General features: G+C 52.5%; 1 protein-coding gene across 7 annotated transcripts in view; it reads left to right on the top strand.

The window, feature by feature from the left end:
* TNS1 (tensin 1) overlaps positions 1 to 18882 on the top strand; it is a 218472-nt gene that overhangs the window by 152305 nt on the left and 47285 nt on the right. The window lies entirely within an intron of this gene.

Here is an 18882-nt window from a genome sequence, read left to right as displayed (position 1 = left end):
CCTCAGATGGCTCTGTTCTAGGTGTCCCACCCTTGGGAGTTAGGAGACTGGCCTCTGACACCAACTTGCTGTGTGACCTTGGAAAAGTTACTCTCCCTGTCTGGCTCTCAGTTGCCTTATAGGTGAATTGGGGAGAATGGATTCCAAAGGGGACTTCCAGCTCTAAAACCCTACCCGTGACAATAATGACGACAAAGATGATTAGATGACAGCTAGCCTGTGTGCCCGCCCTGTGCCAGGCTCCAGTGACTATATGTGTTCTTGGTTACTCCTCCCCAAACACCTACAGGTAGCTGCTGTTTTGTAACTATTAGACTGAACAAGCAGAACTGGTAGGATGTGATGATAAAACCACTTTATTTTATCCACCCCTGCCCTTTACACCTGTCCTTTGCTTCCCCTGCCCCCGAATGACATTACGGCAAGTCTCAGGGCCTTTCTGTTCACTCTCAGGTAATAAAAGGTCCTCTGGCCAGTCATGAATATGCCCAGTGCCATGACCTTGGTACTTCATGCATAGTTCGTTCTTCCCCCTTGTCGCTCCTACCTGGCCGCCAGCTGTGTGTGTTTCAGTAGGTTTTCTCCGCTTCCCTGGCTTATGGGAAGATAGGAGGGGAGGGAAGGGATCAGAATATTCTTGCCTGCTTGGCACCCGTGTGAGGCTGCAGAGGCCTGCTCTGTGTGGATCTGACTTCTGAGCTTCCTTGCCAGGGGAAGGCTCTGGAGGCTGATTGTTTCTATCTTGCAGCACTTCTGTGGGTGTTTTGGAGATGCCCCCCACCTCCCCATCAGTCTCTCACTCACTGTTTCCTTTAGGTTGGGGACTGCAGCTCTGCCAGATGTTCCCTACCCTTCCTCAGCCCAGGCATCCGTGGTCCCTCCAGCCTCCTCCTGCTGAAGTCCTCTCAGCCCTCCAGGTGGCCCTCTCGGACAGGCTCTGCGGCAGCCCCAGGCTGCTCTCTCCCCTTGGTCCAGCGGAGCCCTTAGGCACTCTTGGCCTCAGCAAAGCCTGGGATTGAGGTGGCCAGGGCAACCCCTCTCTCTGTTTTCCTGCCTGCCTCTCACCCTTCAGACTTTCAGGCCTGAGCACACATTCTCCGTGCTCCAGCCAACTCAGGTTGAGCTGAGCAGACTCCCTGAGATGAGGGAAGAGCCCCTAGCAGGTGACACTTATAGCAAAAATAACACGCCCCCCCCCCCCAAATTCCTCTTAGAGACTCCCACTTCCTGCAATGGATATGCATGAGGCGGTAGTTTAGAGCCACAAAACAGTTTCCAGCCATCTCTCTTTTTTAAAAAATTGACAGCTGATTATATATATTCTCAGTTTTATATAATACAATCATATTATACTGATATAATTTAATACCATAATTTTACCCATTTAAAGTGTGCTATTCAGTGGGTTTTAGTATATTTAGGGTTGTGCAACCATAACTTAATTTGAGAACATTTTCATCACCCCCAAAAGAAACCTACATATTAGCACCCACTCCCCATTTCTGTCCCCATCCCCACCCTTGCCCTAATCTACTTCCTATAGATCTGTCTATTATGGATATTTCACGTAAGCGGAATTTTACAGTATGTGGCTTTCACTTGGTGTAATGTTTTCAGGGTTCATCCATGTGCTAGCGTGCATCAGTACTTCATTTTTATTTTTGAATAATGTCCCATTGCATGGACATGCCACATTTTGTTTATACATACATCAGGTGATGAATATTTGCATTGTGTCCATTTTTGGGATGTTTTAAAGAACGCTGCTATGGAATTCATGTACGACTTTTTGCATGGACTTAGGTTTTCATTTTTTTCTTGGGTAGATACCTAGGAGTAGAATTGCAGGGTCATATGGTAATTGTATGTTTAATCATTTATTTTCCAAAGTGGCTGCACCATTTTATATCCCTCCCTGCCAGTGTGTGAAAAATTTGTCCACATCCTCACCAGCACTTATAATTTTCTTTGGTATTCTGGCCATCCCAGTGGGTGTAAAGTGGTATTTCATTGTGGTTTTGATTTGCATTTCCCTGAGAATTAATGATGTTGGACATCTTTGTTAACTGGCCATTGTATATCTTCTTTAGAGAAACATCTATTCACATCCTTTCCATATTTTAAAAAATTGGGGCTTTGTCTTTTGGTTACTGAGTTACAAAGGTTCTTTATACATTCCGGAAATAAGTCCCTTATCAGATACATGATTTGCAAATATTTTCTACCATTCTGTGGGTTGTTTTTTTCATTTTCTTGAAGTCAGTCATCTCTTTCTGTTGGGTTTACATTACGGTTCCTACTTTTGGAACGTGGCATCATTCATTTTCCTCTGTCACAACTGAGACCCAAATGCTTCCATGTTAACTTCAGATTATATGTTCCCATTTATAGGTGAGGAAGCGGAGGCAATGACAGAGAGGCTAGGGGCCTTATCCAAGATAATATCCTTTCTCTCATTTTAAATCTTGATCTCAAAGCTTATTCATCTACAGCCTGAAATGCTTTAGGCTGCCTGGTCTGATCTCTTTCCAGCCCCGGAACTAGTGGAAAACCTGCCCCATTACACAGAGAGGGAGGCCAGGTTTCAGCTCCCCAAAAGCCCAGGAGTTCTGCTCCAGCTGCCTTAGCCACCTGCATGGCCCCATGTCCCTTCATGTCCCCAGGGCCAGACAGGATGAGGGAGAGCAGCAGATGGCCCTTTGCAGTGGGAGTGAGGCAGCTAGGCTGTGGGGATGATAGCCCCCGTGTCATACATTCATAGGGGTGACATTCTTGCCTTCTGAACTTTTGGGTAGATATGGGAGGAACCAGTAAAAAGAGGGGAGCACAAGACTGCAGGTGGGCTCAAATAATCCATGCAGAAGGCCCAGGGATTCTGGAGAGATACATCTGCCCCTTGTCTCTGAGCAGAGGGTGATTTTCTAAGCACTGGTGCCGAGAGCCTGGAGTTCGGCGCCAAACTGATGTTTGCTGGGAAATCTTAACTTAAATTTTTGCTGGGAAAGGCCAGCCCTTCTGGTCTATGACTTCAGGGTGGGTGTGGGGGAAGGACGAAGACATTCAAAGCTGCTACTGGAAGCTCTGTCCTTGTTCTAGCAGGTCATATTGGACAAAGGGCTTAGACTGCAGCAGGAGGGATGTGAGTTAGCCACCTGATAGAACTTCCCGGCTGTGAGAGGGTGGATCAGCCATGGCAAGGAGGTTAGGTCCTTGTCTTCTTGGCCCATTTGGCAGATATGTCAGCTGTGCCGAGAAACAAGGGGGCTGGGTCTCAGTTGGGGTGGTCTGCGCAGAGATAGCGACAGAGGCAGGGGTCAAATGCCTTCTTAACGAAGATCTGGGGACCTTCTCCCTTCAGACTTTCAGGCCTGAGCACACATTCTCCGTGCTCCAGCCAACTCAGGTTGAGAGGACTCCCAAGAGGGGAGTCCTCTCCTGACCTCCTGGAACAGAGTGCTGAGAATTCAAATGCAAGGTCGGCTTGACCTTGTGGGTAAAGAAGATGACACTGGTGGCCCAGCATTTGCCGGACACCTGCTTAGTGCTGTTCCTTGTCAGGCGGGCGGGGTTTGTCCTGATGCCCTCGAACCCTCAGCTGGCCTTGTGGTGCGAGGCAGCTGGCAGGCTTGGGGAGCAGTGTCTGCCGGTGGAACATTTGGTAAACCGATACCCTCCCGAGTGAATGTGCCTTTGGTCCTCTGTAATCTCTGCCATCAGGTGGAGGGTGGCAGGCCGGAGCCACACTCAGAGCGGACGCAGAGCTCTTGGCCAGTGGCCTGAGCGGCACCGTCTGCCCTTGCCTGGTGCTCAGATATCAAGCTCGAGGCAGGGGAAGAGGAGACCGTGCTCTCTCCCCCGCCATCACCTCCCTCCTTCCTCTCCTGCCAAACCTATAGACACGCGCAAGTTAGCTGGACCCGGCAAGACCCTAAGATACCGACTTTAACCATGTCCAAGAAAAGAAATTCAAGCCTCCATTAATCAAATATTTTTTCTTACCCAACGAGAGCTGCCTTTCATCCACCATTCCCTCCTCCCTCCATTCCTTTTCTCAGAGCACCTACGAGGTGGCGGGCACTGTGCTAGTCCTGTGCAATGGAAAATCGTGCCCTGGAGTTGCCTGCAGACAAGGCTGGGCGGGGGTGCAGTGAGACCAGGCAGGCGCCCCATCCACTCCGACCCACAGTCAAATGGAGAAGGATCTTGGCCAAGGGCCAGGGCTGCTCAGGGGAGAAGAAGCTTCTGGGGATGGTGGTGATCAGAGGTGGATGGCTCTGCAGAGGGGCTACGCTTGCCCTGGGCCTTGGAGGTAGATGACCTTGAGGACAGAATTGTTTTTCAAATCTGGAAGTGGTGTAGTAACATTGTTCAAAGCCTAGGAAGCAGAGGGAAAGAAAAGCAATCAGATGTGCTTGGCCTCCCTCGCTGGACTGCCCTCTACATGCCTGGGGCCCGAGAGGGGAGAATGAACCAGATGAAGAGAAAAGACAAAATCCTGCAGAAGACCAGTGAGTGCCCAGAGCCCGGATGTGTTGCTCCATGGACATGGCTGAGTGATGGTTGCTTCATGGCTGAGTGTGCTCGGCCTGTTGCTTTTCCTCCCCTCGCCTGTACAGACCCTACCCTGCGATTTGGCTTCCAGCCCCAGCTGGGGCAGGTGACGCTGCCTCAGCTCTGGGCGTGGTGTGGCTCACAGTATCCTGCCCGCAGTGGTGAGGGGTTGTCTTTCTGGGTAGTTCTGGATTATTCCTTGCTGGAGCCAGCCAGGCCCTGGGTGTTTCTTACTGCCCTCTTTCTCTCACCCAGGATAGCTGTCCCGTAGCTGGTTCCTACGTGGTCGCTGAGGCAGACTTCAACCCCTTCATTACTTGTCCTGGCTTTTCAGGCCCATCTCTCCATCAGCCTCAGGAGGCAGCCTTGTCCCTGAAGCTTGTCTCTGACTTGCTCACTCCCGCCTGCTGGCTGGTGTGCTTCTCTTTAGGCAACAGAGCCCCTTCCTCATGGTCCACTCTCCCAGGCCCTGCTTTCTGTCCAAGGGACAGTTCTGGGGCCATTTCTGGGAAGAGGTTTCCATGGATCTGGGATCTGGGTGTTCCCCGACGTGCCCAGGCTCCATGCCCACGTGTGAGCTCTCCCTCTGCTCAGTTTTGGGGGATTTGCAGAGGTCACACAGAAGTTGGGGGCAGAGCCAGGCCAGCTCCCAGGGTCTGTCAGGGTCTTCACCTTCATGGCTCCTGCCTCCCTGGCTGCAGCCATCAGTGACTGCCAGGCTGTGTCACGGTGACTCTGGGGGCAGTGGTAACGCTGTTTCTTTCTCTTCCATTTGAGAAAACGTATCAGAATGCAGGAGAGTGACCATGACGTGATGATAGGCATAACCTTGAATCCACTCTTTTGAAGAAGAAGAACAGCCAAATCATCTGTGTACTTTGGTACATGGGCTGTCCTCAGTAATAGTCACTCACCTGTTCAACAAACATCGACTGAGTGCCTACTATGTGTGCAGTCACTATTCTCGATGCCGAGGGTGTAACAGTGAACAAAATAAAGACCCTTGTCCTTGTCATGATTATATTCTAGAGCAAGAAGGCAGGCAAAAAATTGAAATGACATAATAAGGAAATGACAGAGCATGTTAGAAAGTGACAAATACTCTGGGAAAAATAGAGCAGAGCAAGGGCGATTGGGAGCGGGGAGTTGAAATTGTGTAAAAAGCTGGCCAGCTTAGGCCTCACTGAGCAGAAACGTATGAGCAATGAATTGAAGGAAGGGAAGGAGTTAGCTGAGCAAATATCTGAGGAAGAGCATCCCAGGCAGAGGGAACAGCAAGCGCAAAGGTCCTGATGCAGGAGCCCATCTAAGACGTTTGGAAGCAGCAAAGGGGCCAGTGTGATTGCAATGGATGTTGTAATAGGAGGCGAGGTCAGAGGTAATGGGGACCAGATCACTTAGGGTCTGGAAGTCACTGTGAGGATTTGGCTGGTATCCTGAGCTTTTTCAGCGAATGGCATATCATAAAGAGCCTTCTCAGTTTTCTCAGCTGCGTAATATCCCACTGCACATATGTACTGAGTTTTATTTAACTTGCATTTTAATTTACGATATTTAAATAACATGGACTTCCAGGCTCTTTCCAATCTTTTGCTGTTTTCAGAGATGCTGCAGTGAATAACCTTGTACATATACAATTTTCATTGGTGCAAGTCTACCTGTAGGACAAATTTCTAGCAGTGGATTCGCTGGGTGGAAGGATATATGCGTATATAATGTTGATAGTGCCAAAAGGGCCTCCATGAGGGTTGTATTCATTGACACTCCCCGCCAGCAATTTGGTTAGGGACCAGGAGGAAAGCCTACCTCCCCCTTCTAGGTACACCCTCCAGATGTGAGATACTGAGGTGCCCATTCCTCCCTTTACTCCTCGTCACTCCTGTGAGCTGAGCATTCTCGTTCCTAGTTCTCAGATGAGGAAACAGGCACAGAGAGGTTAAGTAACCTGCCAATGTTCACACAGCCAGGTAGATGTAGAGCTGGGATGTTGATGCCGCCACATCTGACCATGGCTTCACAAGGGCAGAAGTCTGAGGGGCCCCGCCCCACCAAAGTGGGCATGTGGACCCGGAAGCTTGCGGTTTAAGCCTCCTGAGGATAAGGGGCTGAGTTAAAATGGAAAGCCTGGCTGCTTAGCTCTGCCCACTGCGGTGCTTGCATCCCGGAGACCCTGGCAGGCCATCGGTATGGTGTGGAGAGAGGCCAGCCCAAGGGACCTGGAGCCACATCAGCCCAGCTGGCCAGCCCTGGCCTCCCCTTCTGTCCCTTCCCATCACCTGCCCCAGTGGTGAGACCTGGGAGGCTGTGATCTAGCTAATTCTGCTCTGGGTGATGAGCTCTTCGCCGCCGTCTGCTAGGTCAGCTCGCTCTAGGGATTGGGTTTCAGCATTTCACTGATGAAAATAAATCAGCCTCTTTATTGCCCCTCACGGCCCTGGAGCCTCTGCAGCCTGGCATGTATTTCCAGACTTCCTGTAAATCACCGGTTCTGTCCTAGCCCCCAGGGGCTCTGTGGCTGCCACAGAAATAGTCTCAGACGAGTTTGGAGCCTGGAGCCACCCAGGCAGACCAAGCAGGAGAGGAGAAATGGGCCCACAGGGTCCAGGGCCTCTGGGATCCAGACAGTGCCTGGTTGAGCATCTTCTCTGAGTTGATCCTTAGGCATCTAGAATTGGCCAGGAAGTTGGGGATCATCCAGTTGTGCTTGCCCATTACACAGAGGAGTAAACTGAGGCCCATCCAAGATCACTTCTTAGTATTCCGGCCCCTTGACTCCCAGTCTCCTGCCGTGGCTGCCAGATGACACCTTCTCTAGGTCTGTTCATTGTGCAGCAGCCTATAAGGGAAATGAAACCAGAGTTGGAGAGTGGGTTTCAGCTGCTGCGGGAAGGGTGGTCTGCCATCCAGGAGAACTGTCTCACCTTTGAGGGATAAGAGAAAGGAACTGGTGGCAGGACTGGGTTTTCTTGAGGTTGAGGAGGGCCCTCCCACCCACACATCTGTCTAGATGGGGCGAGTGAGCGTGGTGCATGGACGTGGGAGAACAGGCACTTCTGGAGGCTCTGACAAGGCCCTGGCAGGTTCTGTGTATGAAGGGGACTCAGGAGTCTGGCCTCAAACTCCCGTTCCTCTTCCCTCCCTTTCTCTGCTCAAGCATTATTTGCACCCACAAGACCCCCCTGCAGGGACATGGGGCATCCTGCTCCAAGTGGCAGACCTGCTGGACTGCTCTCCGACCCTGGGAGGTTGATCCAGGCCACAGGCGGCCTCTTTTGTTCTGGGAAGTGGCCGCAGAGCAGTCGGACTGCCTTTCTCATCCCCGACCCAGTCTTTACATCATCGTCACAGCGAGTCAATGCCCTGATGCTTCGTGGAGATTTTCGCCTTCTGTTGCCTTGATTGCTTTTTAAAAAAACCAACCACACTGTTAGTAGCAAAGTGTTCTTTGATGTTTGTTCTTCTCCTTCTCCAGGGGCAGTGAGATCAGATTTTGGTATGAAAGCTCAGAGCCTCTCAGATCTTTCCTTCTTCCTTCCTGCCTCCCTGCCCCCCTATGTCTATTACACTGCCTGAGAACCTTCGAGAACCAGGCAGGTGCCCTTCAGGTAATACTAGGCTAGAAAGAAGCCTGGGGTTAGAAAGTGCCCTGGCTCCTGGCTCCTGTCCAGGCTTGGACCCAGGCTTGTCCATGGTATGTGGCTTCTGTGGGTCAGGAGAGTCACTCCCAGCTTGTCCTTCTGCGGCAGTGACTTCCTGCTCTGGCCCACACTGCTCATGTGTGTGAGCTTGCATGAGATTGCCTGGAGGCCCCCTGGAGATGCCTACATGGTCCTCCTTGAACTCATGCGCAGGGATGTTGCCATTTGGGAAAGGAAGCAGAGACCTACCCAGATCTGCTACCCACACCGGGATACACATCCACGCATGGGTAGAGCCACATATACCTCCACCCCACAGCATGGCCAGTTTGGTACCTGGTACTTATGTGTGCTACTTAATGGGGCTGTTTTGGGTTAAGAATGGGGATCGGCCTCAATGCAGAGATGGCTTCATGGTGTGAATTGTGAACCAGTTCTGAACCAGTTCCCTACGAGTTCCCAGAAATTCTGTGAGCCCTGGAAGTGTCATTAGGATATATGCAAGCAGTTCCCAGGGGACCACTTTTGATGGGGACAGGGCTCACTTGGATGGCAGGGCTAGTTGGCCTAAACCAGCGTTGTGATTTTATCACCCCTCTCCACTCCCCTCTTCCTGTTGGATCCTGCAGACTCTCACCCTTTGCCCATCTATCGCCTTTTTGGTTTCTTCTTGCTCCCTGGGAAGCAGAAAGAACTTGAGTGTCAGAGTCAGACTGGCAATGTGATCCTGAGCAAGCTGCAACCTCTAAGCCTCGGTTGTGGAAGCGAATGAGAGAATGTGCATTGAAGTTAACTTGTCTGCCCCATTCTGGTGCACTCTCTCCTTCTTCCTGGATCCCCAAGCCATCTTGGGTCCACTCTCCATTCTTCCTTCATCCTTCCCAAATGAGGACAGCTAGAGATGATGTCATGCCCCACAAGGCAATAAGAGCAGGGAGAGGAAGGAGGGAGGTGAGTAGATATAATACCCGAGACCCTTGTCCAACTCGCACATCTGCTGGGAGTTGACAGTTCTCTTCCAGAGTAATCCTTTGGCTCTCTGCTCCCGCCCTACCTTTAGGGAACACATTTACAAGCCTGGCCCTCCTCATTGCCTTGGGGGGAGTGGTGGTAGGGGGCACCGGGGCAGAAGGGCATGCGGAAACCCTAGAAGGCTGGGGCCATGTGAGGGGTGCCCAGCGCCTGCCCTGTCCCTGCAGCCCTGAACTTCCGGTCCACTTCCTTCCCTCTCCCCTGGGCTGGAAGGCAGAGAGGGGATCCTGCAGGGTCTGTGGGCATTTCCATCAGGGCACTCCCTGAGCTCCTCCCTCTTCTTAGTGACACCTTGACAGTGGGACACCCAGGCCTTTCTCCTCCTTGTGGTTCTGCTTGGGATGGTTGGATGGTGGATGGCTGGATGATTGGAATAGTTTATCCACATTGTGTTCTTACAACAGTCCTGCCCTGGGAAAGTGGGAAGTCCTCCTGAGCCCACTTCGGAGCCTGAGCATGGAACCCCTCTCTTCGCTACCCATGTTTATGGTTTCTGTGACGTCTTTGACGCTGGGCTGGGGGCCTCCCCATCTCATCAGTGAAGATGCAGTTGAGATAATAGCATAGGGACCAGCCCACAGGGCAGTGGGTACAATTTTTGTTATTATTTTCCTTCTTTACTCCCCAAAAGAAACATCCAGAGAGTGGTGCTGGCATGTGGAGGGGGGCCGGGATGAGGTATCTGCTCAGAGGAGGGGGAAGTAGGTGGCCTCTCTTTGGCAGCCTCTCCTTGCGGAGCCTGCAGTGCCAGCAGACCTGGCTTTGAAAAGCTGGGCTCCGGGTGGGGTGGCCACACAAGCTCTTTAACTGGGACCGTGGGGAGGAGACACAGGTGCTAAAGCTGCAAACCCCAGGCCATCTCTACCAACTCTGGGAGTTGGGTTGGGACCATCAATTGATGTGCAAATAAGTTGCCAAGATATGCAGCTAAGAGTTGGCATTTGGTGTCCTGCTGTCAGGGACTTCTGGCACTATTTTAGGGCCCATCAGGATGATGAGAGGACTTGGGGCAGATTGTGGGGTGTTTGGCTGAGTGGACTGCTTCAGAACTAGGTGGTTGGGGGTGAAAGTGGACATGATTTGACACTCCGAAAAAAGTTATTCTCTTTGCCATTCATGATTTTGAGATGGGAACAAACTGAATACCAATAGCCAGTCAATTGGAAGCATGTCAGGTGCCCTGGTGAATCAATATCCCGGGCCAGGTGCCCACTGGCCTTCTCAAAGTCAGGCCTCAAAAACTGTCCAGGTTGCTGGGCCAGAATCCAAAGCTTTGCACTGAGAATCTCACTTTGGGGCTCCTGTCCCCCCTCCCCGAGGCCTGCCCAGGTGACACTTCAGCCCCTCTATTTAGGCACCATGGTCACCTCTGGAAAATACAGGGCCTTTGTGGCCCCCCCGCCCCCCCCCCCCCGTTTTTATAAGCCAAGGAAGTGTCCTGGCTCCTAGACTCTGCCCCGTGGAGGGGAAGGAGGGGGAGAGAGGGGAAAAAAATTTCCACCTTATTGTTCAGCAGCTGGAAAATTGTTGTCATCCGTTCTGCCTTTCATTTGCCGAGTGGAAAAAAAATGTGGAAAAATTTGGGGAAATAAATCGCAACACCCTCCTAGGAACTCTCACCTCCCCTCTCTGTCCCTTGCACCCCTGTGCTTTGCTCCCAGGGTTTCTCTTCCCACTACTTCTCTGGGTCCTGGGGCTGCGATGGGCTTGGACTAGGGCTGGGCTGGGGCTGGGCTGGGCTGTTCTGGGACCCGGACTGGTCTGAGGCTGTGCTGGTCTGAGGCTGTTGCTGGGCTCAGATTGTTCTGGGGCTGGAACTGGGCTGGGACTGGGGCTGGAACTGGGTTGAGCTGGGGCTGAACTGGGTCTGGGTCTGGAGCCTTGCACTCCATGTGGAGGGTTTGGGAAGCCACTGTGATGTCATTCAAGAGCTGCATAGCTACAGGATGATAAGTGAAGCCCTGGGGACCCAGCTGGCTGAAATTACAGAGTTTTATCCCACTGGCTTCCTACAAGCCAGAGTGAGGCAGAGCCAGGAGGAGGAGAGTGAGAGAGAGAGAGAATGCGAGCGAGCGAGGGAGGGAGTGCTGTGTGTGTACACGGGCGGGCAGGCTCCTCCCACCCTGACAGTCCCAGCGAGCTGAGTAGGAGGACACAGGCTGAGCTGGGAGCTGCAGCCATGTAGGAATTATTTGAAACTTGAGGCACAAGGAGCAGAGATCAAATCAGAGCAGTTCTTTCCCCTCCCCTTTCTTCCTCTCCATCCAGAGGGTAAGTGCCTGTTGGGCGGCTGTGTTGCCTGTGTGTCCTTGTGTGGCTCTGCTGGACCTGGGGAGAGGGCGGTGGGGGCTTCTGCGCCCTCCGTCCTGGATTTGCCACGGACTGGACTGGGGAGGGGCGTGAGGCTGTGCAGCGCTGTGACCCTCTGCACTCCCTTTGGAGGTGTGGACCCGGCCGCCCTCTTCCAGGATTTGCTGCCCTTAGGCATGTAAGAGCTGCCAACTCAGGTCTGAGGGTCGCTGAGTTGGTGGGAGCAGTGTGTCTGAGTTGGCCTCCTCCTTTTGGGGTAATGGCTCATGGTGGATGAGAATGGGGTGGGCAGAGGGAACATGGGGGAGGCATGGATGCCCCTGAAACACTCCCAGCAGGATATTTGTTCAGGACAACTGCCCCTCCTTCTGCAGGCTGAGCTCAGTGGCACCTCGTGCTGACCATTCCCCTAATGGCCTCCTGCGGGCTCCCATTCATGGCTTTCTCCCAACTTTGGCACAGCTCTTGGTGGCTCGGCCATCCCCTGGCCAGGGATTTCTGAGTGTCCAGGCAGGCGCCCTGGCCTGGCAGAGAAGGACTTCGGTTGTTGTGGGATCGGAGCTATTTTTACCATCCTGTGTCTGATATCTGGTGCCCGGATAGGCCGAGGCGGGGAGTGGGGGTGTCAGGCTCTGGTTATAGTGCCCGGGGTGGGAGCTGAGGGCCAGGAGGCCTGCCCTGCAAGGTCGTGGGCTGCCGTGTGACCTGGGCAGGTCACTCGCTCTCCAGGCTCTGGTCCCTCGGGTCTGAAATAAAGGTCACAATCAGGTTTTGTGCTCCTACTCCCTTTCTCTGGAGAATTTCCAGTAAGATGGTATCTGTGTGTCCTTCCTGAGGAGGGCCTGGGGACACATCCATCATCGTCACTTGACTAAAACCCCGTATGTTATACTGTGAGGACTGGAGAGTCTCCCCCCCACTCCCCACCCCCGGCTCCTCCAGCCACTTCACCTTGAAGGCCATTAGTGGGAGAGCACTGAACTTGTAGGCAGGAAGACAAGTCCTTTTGCACCTTTGTGCTGGGTGACTTTAGGGGGGCCCTGAACTTCACTGTCCCCCTGTAACATGAGGGGTGGGCAGTGGATGAACTGAGCCCTTAAGACCCCTCGGCTATAAAAATCTCACGGCTTTTACAAAGCTCTCTTGGCTCAGCTGCCTTTCCGGTCCCTCTCAGATCTTAGTTCTGTTGCCCTGAGGGCCTGGAGGTGCCAGTGGGAGGGGCTCTAGTTTCCATTTGGATTTCAGTGCTGAGTTTCTCCATGTTCAAGGCCCACAGGCTGACATTCAGATTGGACTCCATTTGTACATTGGGCCTCATGCCTCCTCCTTTCTTTATCGGCAGAATGGCCAGGGTGGGGCACTTACCACCCACCCTCCCTGGGCCCACGGAGGCAGGTTTGTGGGTGACACTGGCGAGGCCATTTGTACAGGGGACTTGATAGCAGCCCCGAGGAGAATCTTTTCTCTGTCTGCTCTCTGAAAGAGCAGGGGGCTCCCTCTGAGTGCTGTTAGACAGCGAGAAAGACAGGTGTCTGTGCCAAGCCTGGACCCATCTGTCCCCGCCCACAGGGCCCGAGGCCCATGCTTGTCAGTGTGGCATCAGTTGACACCTCCCCACGTGAACCAAGTTCTTTGAGCTGCACCTGTCTGCTGCCTCTTTGCTTGGCAGAGGCTGTGACTCCTCTGTGGGTCCCCTTCAGAGACTTTTCTTCAACCCTGATGCTGCTGATCTTCAGAAGCTCCGGGGAAGTCCGTCCCCACTTCGTGAAGTTCCAGGCCCCTCTGCAAGCTGCGATAACCTAAGGGCCACCTTAGTCCCCAGCTAGCTATGGGGTAGGGAGGTCAGCATGGGTGGAGGCCAAGACTAGGCCATAGGTGGTCCCTGCTGCCATTGCCATGATGTCTCAGGAGGACCCCAGGTCAAACTTAAGCCATGGGCTGAGGTTCCGCACTGACTCTCCATCCTCACCCCCTGCTCACATGCACCCTTCTGGGCCAGTGAAGATCCAGGGGGTCACTCTGGGCCGACCCCTTCATGAGCTCCTCCAGCTGGAAGGGTTTCCCTCCTGTGTGTTCTCCCATTCCTCTCAGATGGAGTCTGACATTCTTCACAGAAGTCCCGGGTGACAGAGAGGGGGTCCCCAGAAGCAGCACCCTCTCTGTTAAATGTGCACATCTTAATGCAAGGTTCATAGATGGACTTTGGGGTATCTATCAACCCCCCGAAATTATGTGTTTTTGTGCATGTTTTTAGGAAATTGGTCTAGGCTTTCATTAACTATCCCAAGGGGTCCTTGGCGTAAGAGAGTTAATGTCTCCTGGAGTGGTGTGTGTGAGTGGGGAATTCTGTGGGGGATGCCAGGGGGCAAGCTCTGGCTCAGCCAGTTTATGGGGACCTCCACTGTGCCCAGCATGTGCTACCACCAACTCTATAGAATGCCTCTCTTTTTTTTTTTCCTTTTGGGAGAAGCTTGTGGTCCATCTTGAACCCCTGATTTTTCACTTTTCTGGGTGGCAGTGGAAGAAGAGTGTCTCAGTGACTGACAGGACTCTAGAAATCTTTCTGGGCTATTTAATGTAATGCATGAAGCACTTATGGAACACCTAGTGTGTGCCAGGCACTGAGCTCTGTAGGGCCATCCTGTATAGCCATGGTGGTTATGCACTGAACTCCAAGAGGTGCTGTTCACATAGACCTGTGAATGATACCGTCTGGAAACCAGGCACTGGTGGGGGCGGGGTGGGGGGGGGAGAGAAAAGGCTTTTCCTCAAGGAGCTCTCAGCTTAGTGGGGAAGACAAACTTGGATGTCAACAATGACCGTCCAGTACGTGATCGGTGTTCCCAGTAGACATCTACACTGAGTGGCCAGATTATTATGATCTCTGAACGCATAATAATCTGGTCACTCAGTGTATATGCAAATTGTCCCCTCGACCAGGAGTTCGACCAGCAGCCAGGCTGGCCAACCGCCCATGTCCCCTCCCCCTGGCCAGGCTGGCTGGACCCCACCCATACACGAATTCATGCACCAGGCCTCTAATATATATAGTGATATATATATATATATATATATATATATATATATATATATATATGGTGATATATATATATATATAGTGTGTGTGTGTGTATACACACACACACACACACACACACACACACACACACACACACACTGAGTGGCCAGATTATTATGCGTTCAGAGATCATAATAATCTGGCCACTCAGTGTACAAAGGGCAGTGGGAACGTGGTTTATCTGACTCTGGAGTATTACAGGAGAGAGGTTAGGCCAAGGATGACTTCCCAAGGAAGCTCAAACTGAGCCTGAAGGAGGAGGAAGAGGTTTGTCAGGGAGGTTGGGAGTTGAGGAGGCAGGGTGAGGAAGGGCCTTCGGGAGAGGGAACAGCATGTGGCACAGAATAGGAAAGAGCACATAAGCAGTAAGAGTAGAGAGGGGGAGTGTTTAAGGTATTGAGGACAGCAAAGGTTAGGCTTCAAATGGCAGGCAAGGGTCGGATGATAAAAAGGTCTGGTGTGTGCAGCAGGGGGTGTGGTGTGTAGGGCTTTATCCTGTGGGTGATGAGAGCTGTTGAAATGGAGAGAGGAGGATGTTCCAGGCCTACCTCAAGGTACTTAGCTCCTGAATCCTGTCACTCAGCAAACCTGCAAGTTGGCTTTTTAGTCTGTGTGGCCAGGCTCTGTGAAGTTAAGTGGTTGACACAAGCTGAGTTGGCCATTTAGATGGAGACCATCCTTCTGAATGATGGGTGTGTCTGGCTTGGGGGGGGGGGGTCAGGCGGGGGTGCCTCCCTCTGTCTCCTCTCCAGAAGTACATCCCTGTAGCCTTCCTGGGACTCAGCCCCATCCTCTGGCTCCCATGTTGCCTCTCAGCAGCCTGGCACCCTCCAGAGTTGGGGGAGTCTGTGGCTAAAGGGTTAACATGTCTAGAACTTGCTCCCCTGGCTGCCTCTTGGCCAAGCCTCAGTCCTTGTCAAAGTTCACTACCTCCCAGACACATATGGCCTTTGATGCTGCATTCCCACGTTTAAGGAGCCAGATTCCCTCCCAACCTGCCAGGGCCCCTGTCTGCCTCCAAACCACCTGTGTCCGGGGTGGGCACGGTGCCTCTGCTATTGGACGGCATTGATTTTCCTCCATGACAGTCGGTCATCACTGCTTCGGGTAATGTATTTTAATGAATTGTTATCCTGCTGGACGTGGACTCAAAGGACTTTTTATCATGAAGGGTCCCATCCTGAAAACCTTAATAAATCAGCCACAGTTCAAACCAGGCCTGCTGCTGGACAGGGAGGGGTCTCTCCTCACTGAGTCATCGTTGAGGAGCCTTTTTCTTGCAGTCAAGCAGGCTGCCACCCTGTAGCCTTCATGGTTGGGCCTCCTATCCTGACATCTACATAATGAAACCTCCCCACTTGACACTGGTGAGAGAAGCAGGGTCCTTAACCTCAGAGCTGGGTCAGGGCTTCTTAAGATGTTACCCACCATGTGCGCTGGGGCCCTAGAGAGCTAGTTAACATGCTGCTTCCTGGCCCCGCCCCAGACCTATGAGTAAAAACATTTGGAGATCAGGCCCCAGAATCTACAAACCCCAGAGGAGATTCTCATAACATCAGAATTAGCAAACACCTGCCCTAAATCCATATCTTAGCATCCCATGTTTATTTCTTTCGTTCTTTTTGAAGTGGATGGGCTGGACACAGCTTTCCTGCGCTCTGGCCTGTACTGTGCTTCTGGCCCCATGCGCTCCCGCGCAGCTCACTGGAGGGAGCCTGGGGAGCAGGTCGGCATCCAAGTCAGCTGGGGATTTTCCTCAGAGCTCTCCAAAAGCATGACTCGCACAGCTGGATTACGGCCGCCCTGGAATAAGGGCTCCTTGGTGCAGTCGAAGTCCGCATTGAGGGTGGAGTCCCGGGCTTGGAGTAGCTGCTGGGAAGAACTGGGAGACATATTCAGGGAAAACAAGTGGAGCCACTTGTGGACTTCTCAGCTTCCCTAGAGAAGTGGGCAGGGAGACGGCCATATGACGGGCTGCCCAGGCTGGCACGGCTTGGGGCCTGGGAGCCTGCTACCCTGGCCTGTCTAACTTGTGTTTCCCCTGCAGTGTATTCCCCTATTCCATTGTCATCCATGCCGGTACCCACGGCCCCAACCAGGCAGGTTCCTCCCTCTACCCCATTCTACTGTTGTCTGACTCCTCACCTGAGACGGTTTTTACCTGAACTGGCCATTCCTGGAATCTGCTGGGACTTGAGATGGATCCGGTGACCCTCAGCTTTAGAGCCCTCACCCTCCTCGAAGCTCCCTCTCTTCCTTCCCCAGTCTTTCTCGCTCCTTCTCCTTGCTCTACCCGCCCCTCTCTTTCGCCCTTCCTGCCATAATAGATTAAAACCGACCTTGTGTTCCGGCTTCTTGTGGTCCTGGTAAATAGCTCTTAGTGTGGCCGTGGTGGATGGGGAGAAGGTGTGGGGAGCAGGGGCACTTACCTTCCTCTCTGACGGGAGGAGCAGGGGTAGGTGCCCCACAGGTCCTGCCCATGCGCTGTGTTACACAGCAGAGCCCTCTCAGGGCCTGGACAGACCCGGGATTGGTCTGTCCTTAGTTTCTCCCCTGGGTATGCAAAGGAAGATGACCAGTGAAGGCTACAGAACAGCCTGGAGCATTCGGCCAGCACTGGGTGATCAGGAGCAGCTAGGGCCCTACTTTGAGGGCAGAAATCGACCTTTCCATGTGTATTAAGCAAACAGGAGTTAATTACACTATTTACACATCTTCGATTTTCTTCCTAAGCCTTAGTGGCCTGGCAGTTATCATTCCTGACCTTGTTGCTGCACACAGGAGCCCATGTGGGGATAAATTACACGGCAGAATCCGTTTAATATTGACATTTTCAAAATCAATGAGGAGTGGGGCCTGGCCAGCAGGGCCAGCATATCAGGTGATGGGAATCAGTGTGAATTCTCCCTCCCAGCCTCGGGGATGCTTTCTTAGCTCTTCTGCCCAAACCGCTTCTTTTATGCTCCCAAGTGAAGTGCTGGACTGGGTCTGCTTTCTCCCGGAAGGAGAGAGGCCTCTCAGATTTGCACCCAGTGCCTCTCTTTGCCTTCCATGTAAGTATAAATGGGAAGGCATGGGACACCCCATCCTTTGCTTTGTTGCTTTCCCCACTTCCCAGACCAGGTGAGCATGGACTTGGGGGACTGGGGGTGTAGGGTATGGAGGGTACCCCTGGCCCGGGAGGAACATTCTGGCATCTCATGGTGTGGGCTGCCGAGTGGGGCTCAGCCTCGGGAATGGGCCTGCTTCTGTGGGGTCAGCAGCTTTCCAGGCACGGAGAGGAGAGACAGCTCTTCAGACTTCCACTAACTGGTATGAGGGCCCCATCCTCCCGGGAACCACCCCCAGAAATCTGAGTGGATGCGAGGCTCCTGTCTTTAGTACTTTTCTCCTCTAGAAACAGCTTGCTGGAGGCTCTGCATTTTTGTGTAGCCAGGCACCCAGTTCTTTGGAGAGACATGCATGAGGGTCAGGCTCTCTCACCTGACACTGTCGACCCCTTAGGGGTGCAGGCAGACGAGCGGGAGAGGCAGCTGTGCTTTCAGTGGCCTCTTAGCAGCCTGCAAGGGGTCCCAGCACAAGGCACAGGCTGCTGGACTTTCAGACCTATCTCAGCCCAAACCCCTCTCCCACTCAGACCAGCCCCGTCCCCGTGAGTCCTGTGACGACACTCTGGCCAGTGTCACTTGGGTTCTGCTGCTGGCCTGGGGTGTGTGTGTGGGTGATGCTCATCGGGCATCTCTGCGCTCCCGCTCGATGGGTGACATCATTTGGTTGGCCTGTGGTGTGTGTGTGTGTGTGCCGATCAGGATGTTCCTGTTTTGTGGTTGTCTGACCACTTGTTTTTGGCCATGGGTTTCTGTATGAGTATTTATTTTTAGAGGTTGCCACTTCTGGCCCCAGGGCTGATCCGGGGGCATGGGAGGAGCTTGTGTTTTCTGAAATGTTTGTGGCTTTAAATTTAAGTATTTATTTTGGGATACTGCTGCCTATCATGTGTTCATTCTATTGTGTGTGTATGCATGTGTGAGATATGAGAGCCAGTGAGTGTAGAATAATAAAAATTGTGTGCTTTTTGAAGTTCTGTTTTTAATTTAGTTTTATTGTCTTAAATTAGTTCTGATATTAAACCCCAGCTTTACCAGGTGCTATGTGTCTGCAAATAAATAGTTTCACCTCTCAGAACCTCAGTTTCTCCATCTTTGAAATAGGCAGAACACTCCCTAACACACAGGATTAGAAACAATGTATGCGTAAAGTATATAGCAAAGT

This window comes from Cnephaeus nilssonii (assembly GCF_951640355.1).
Source record: "Cnephaeus nilssonii genome assembly, chromosome: 10".
Taxonomy (NCBI): Eukaryota; Metazoa; Chordata; class Mammalia; order Chiroptera; family Vespertilionidae; genus Cnephaeus; species Cnephaeus nilssonii.
The sequence above is the reverse complement of the archived record's forward strand: the minus strand, read 5'-3'. Positions and strand labels throughout refer to the sequence as shown.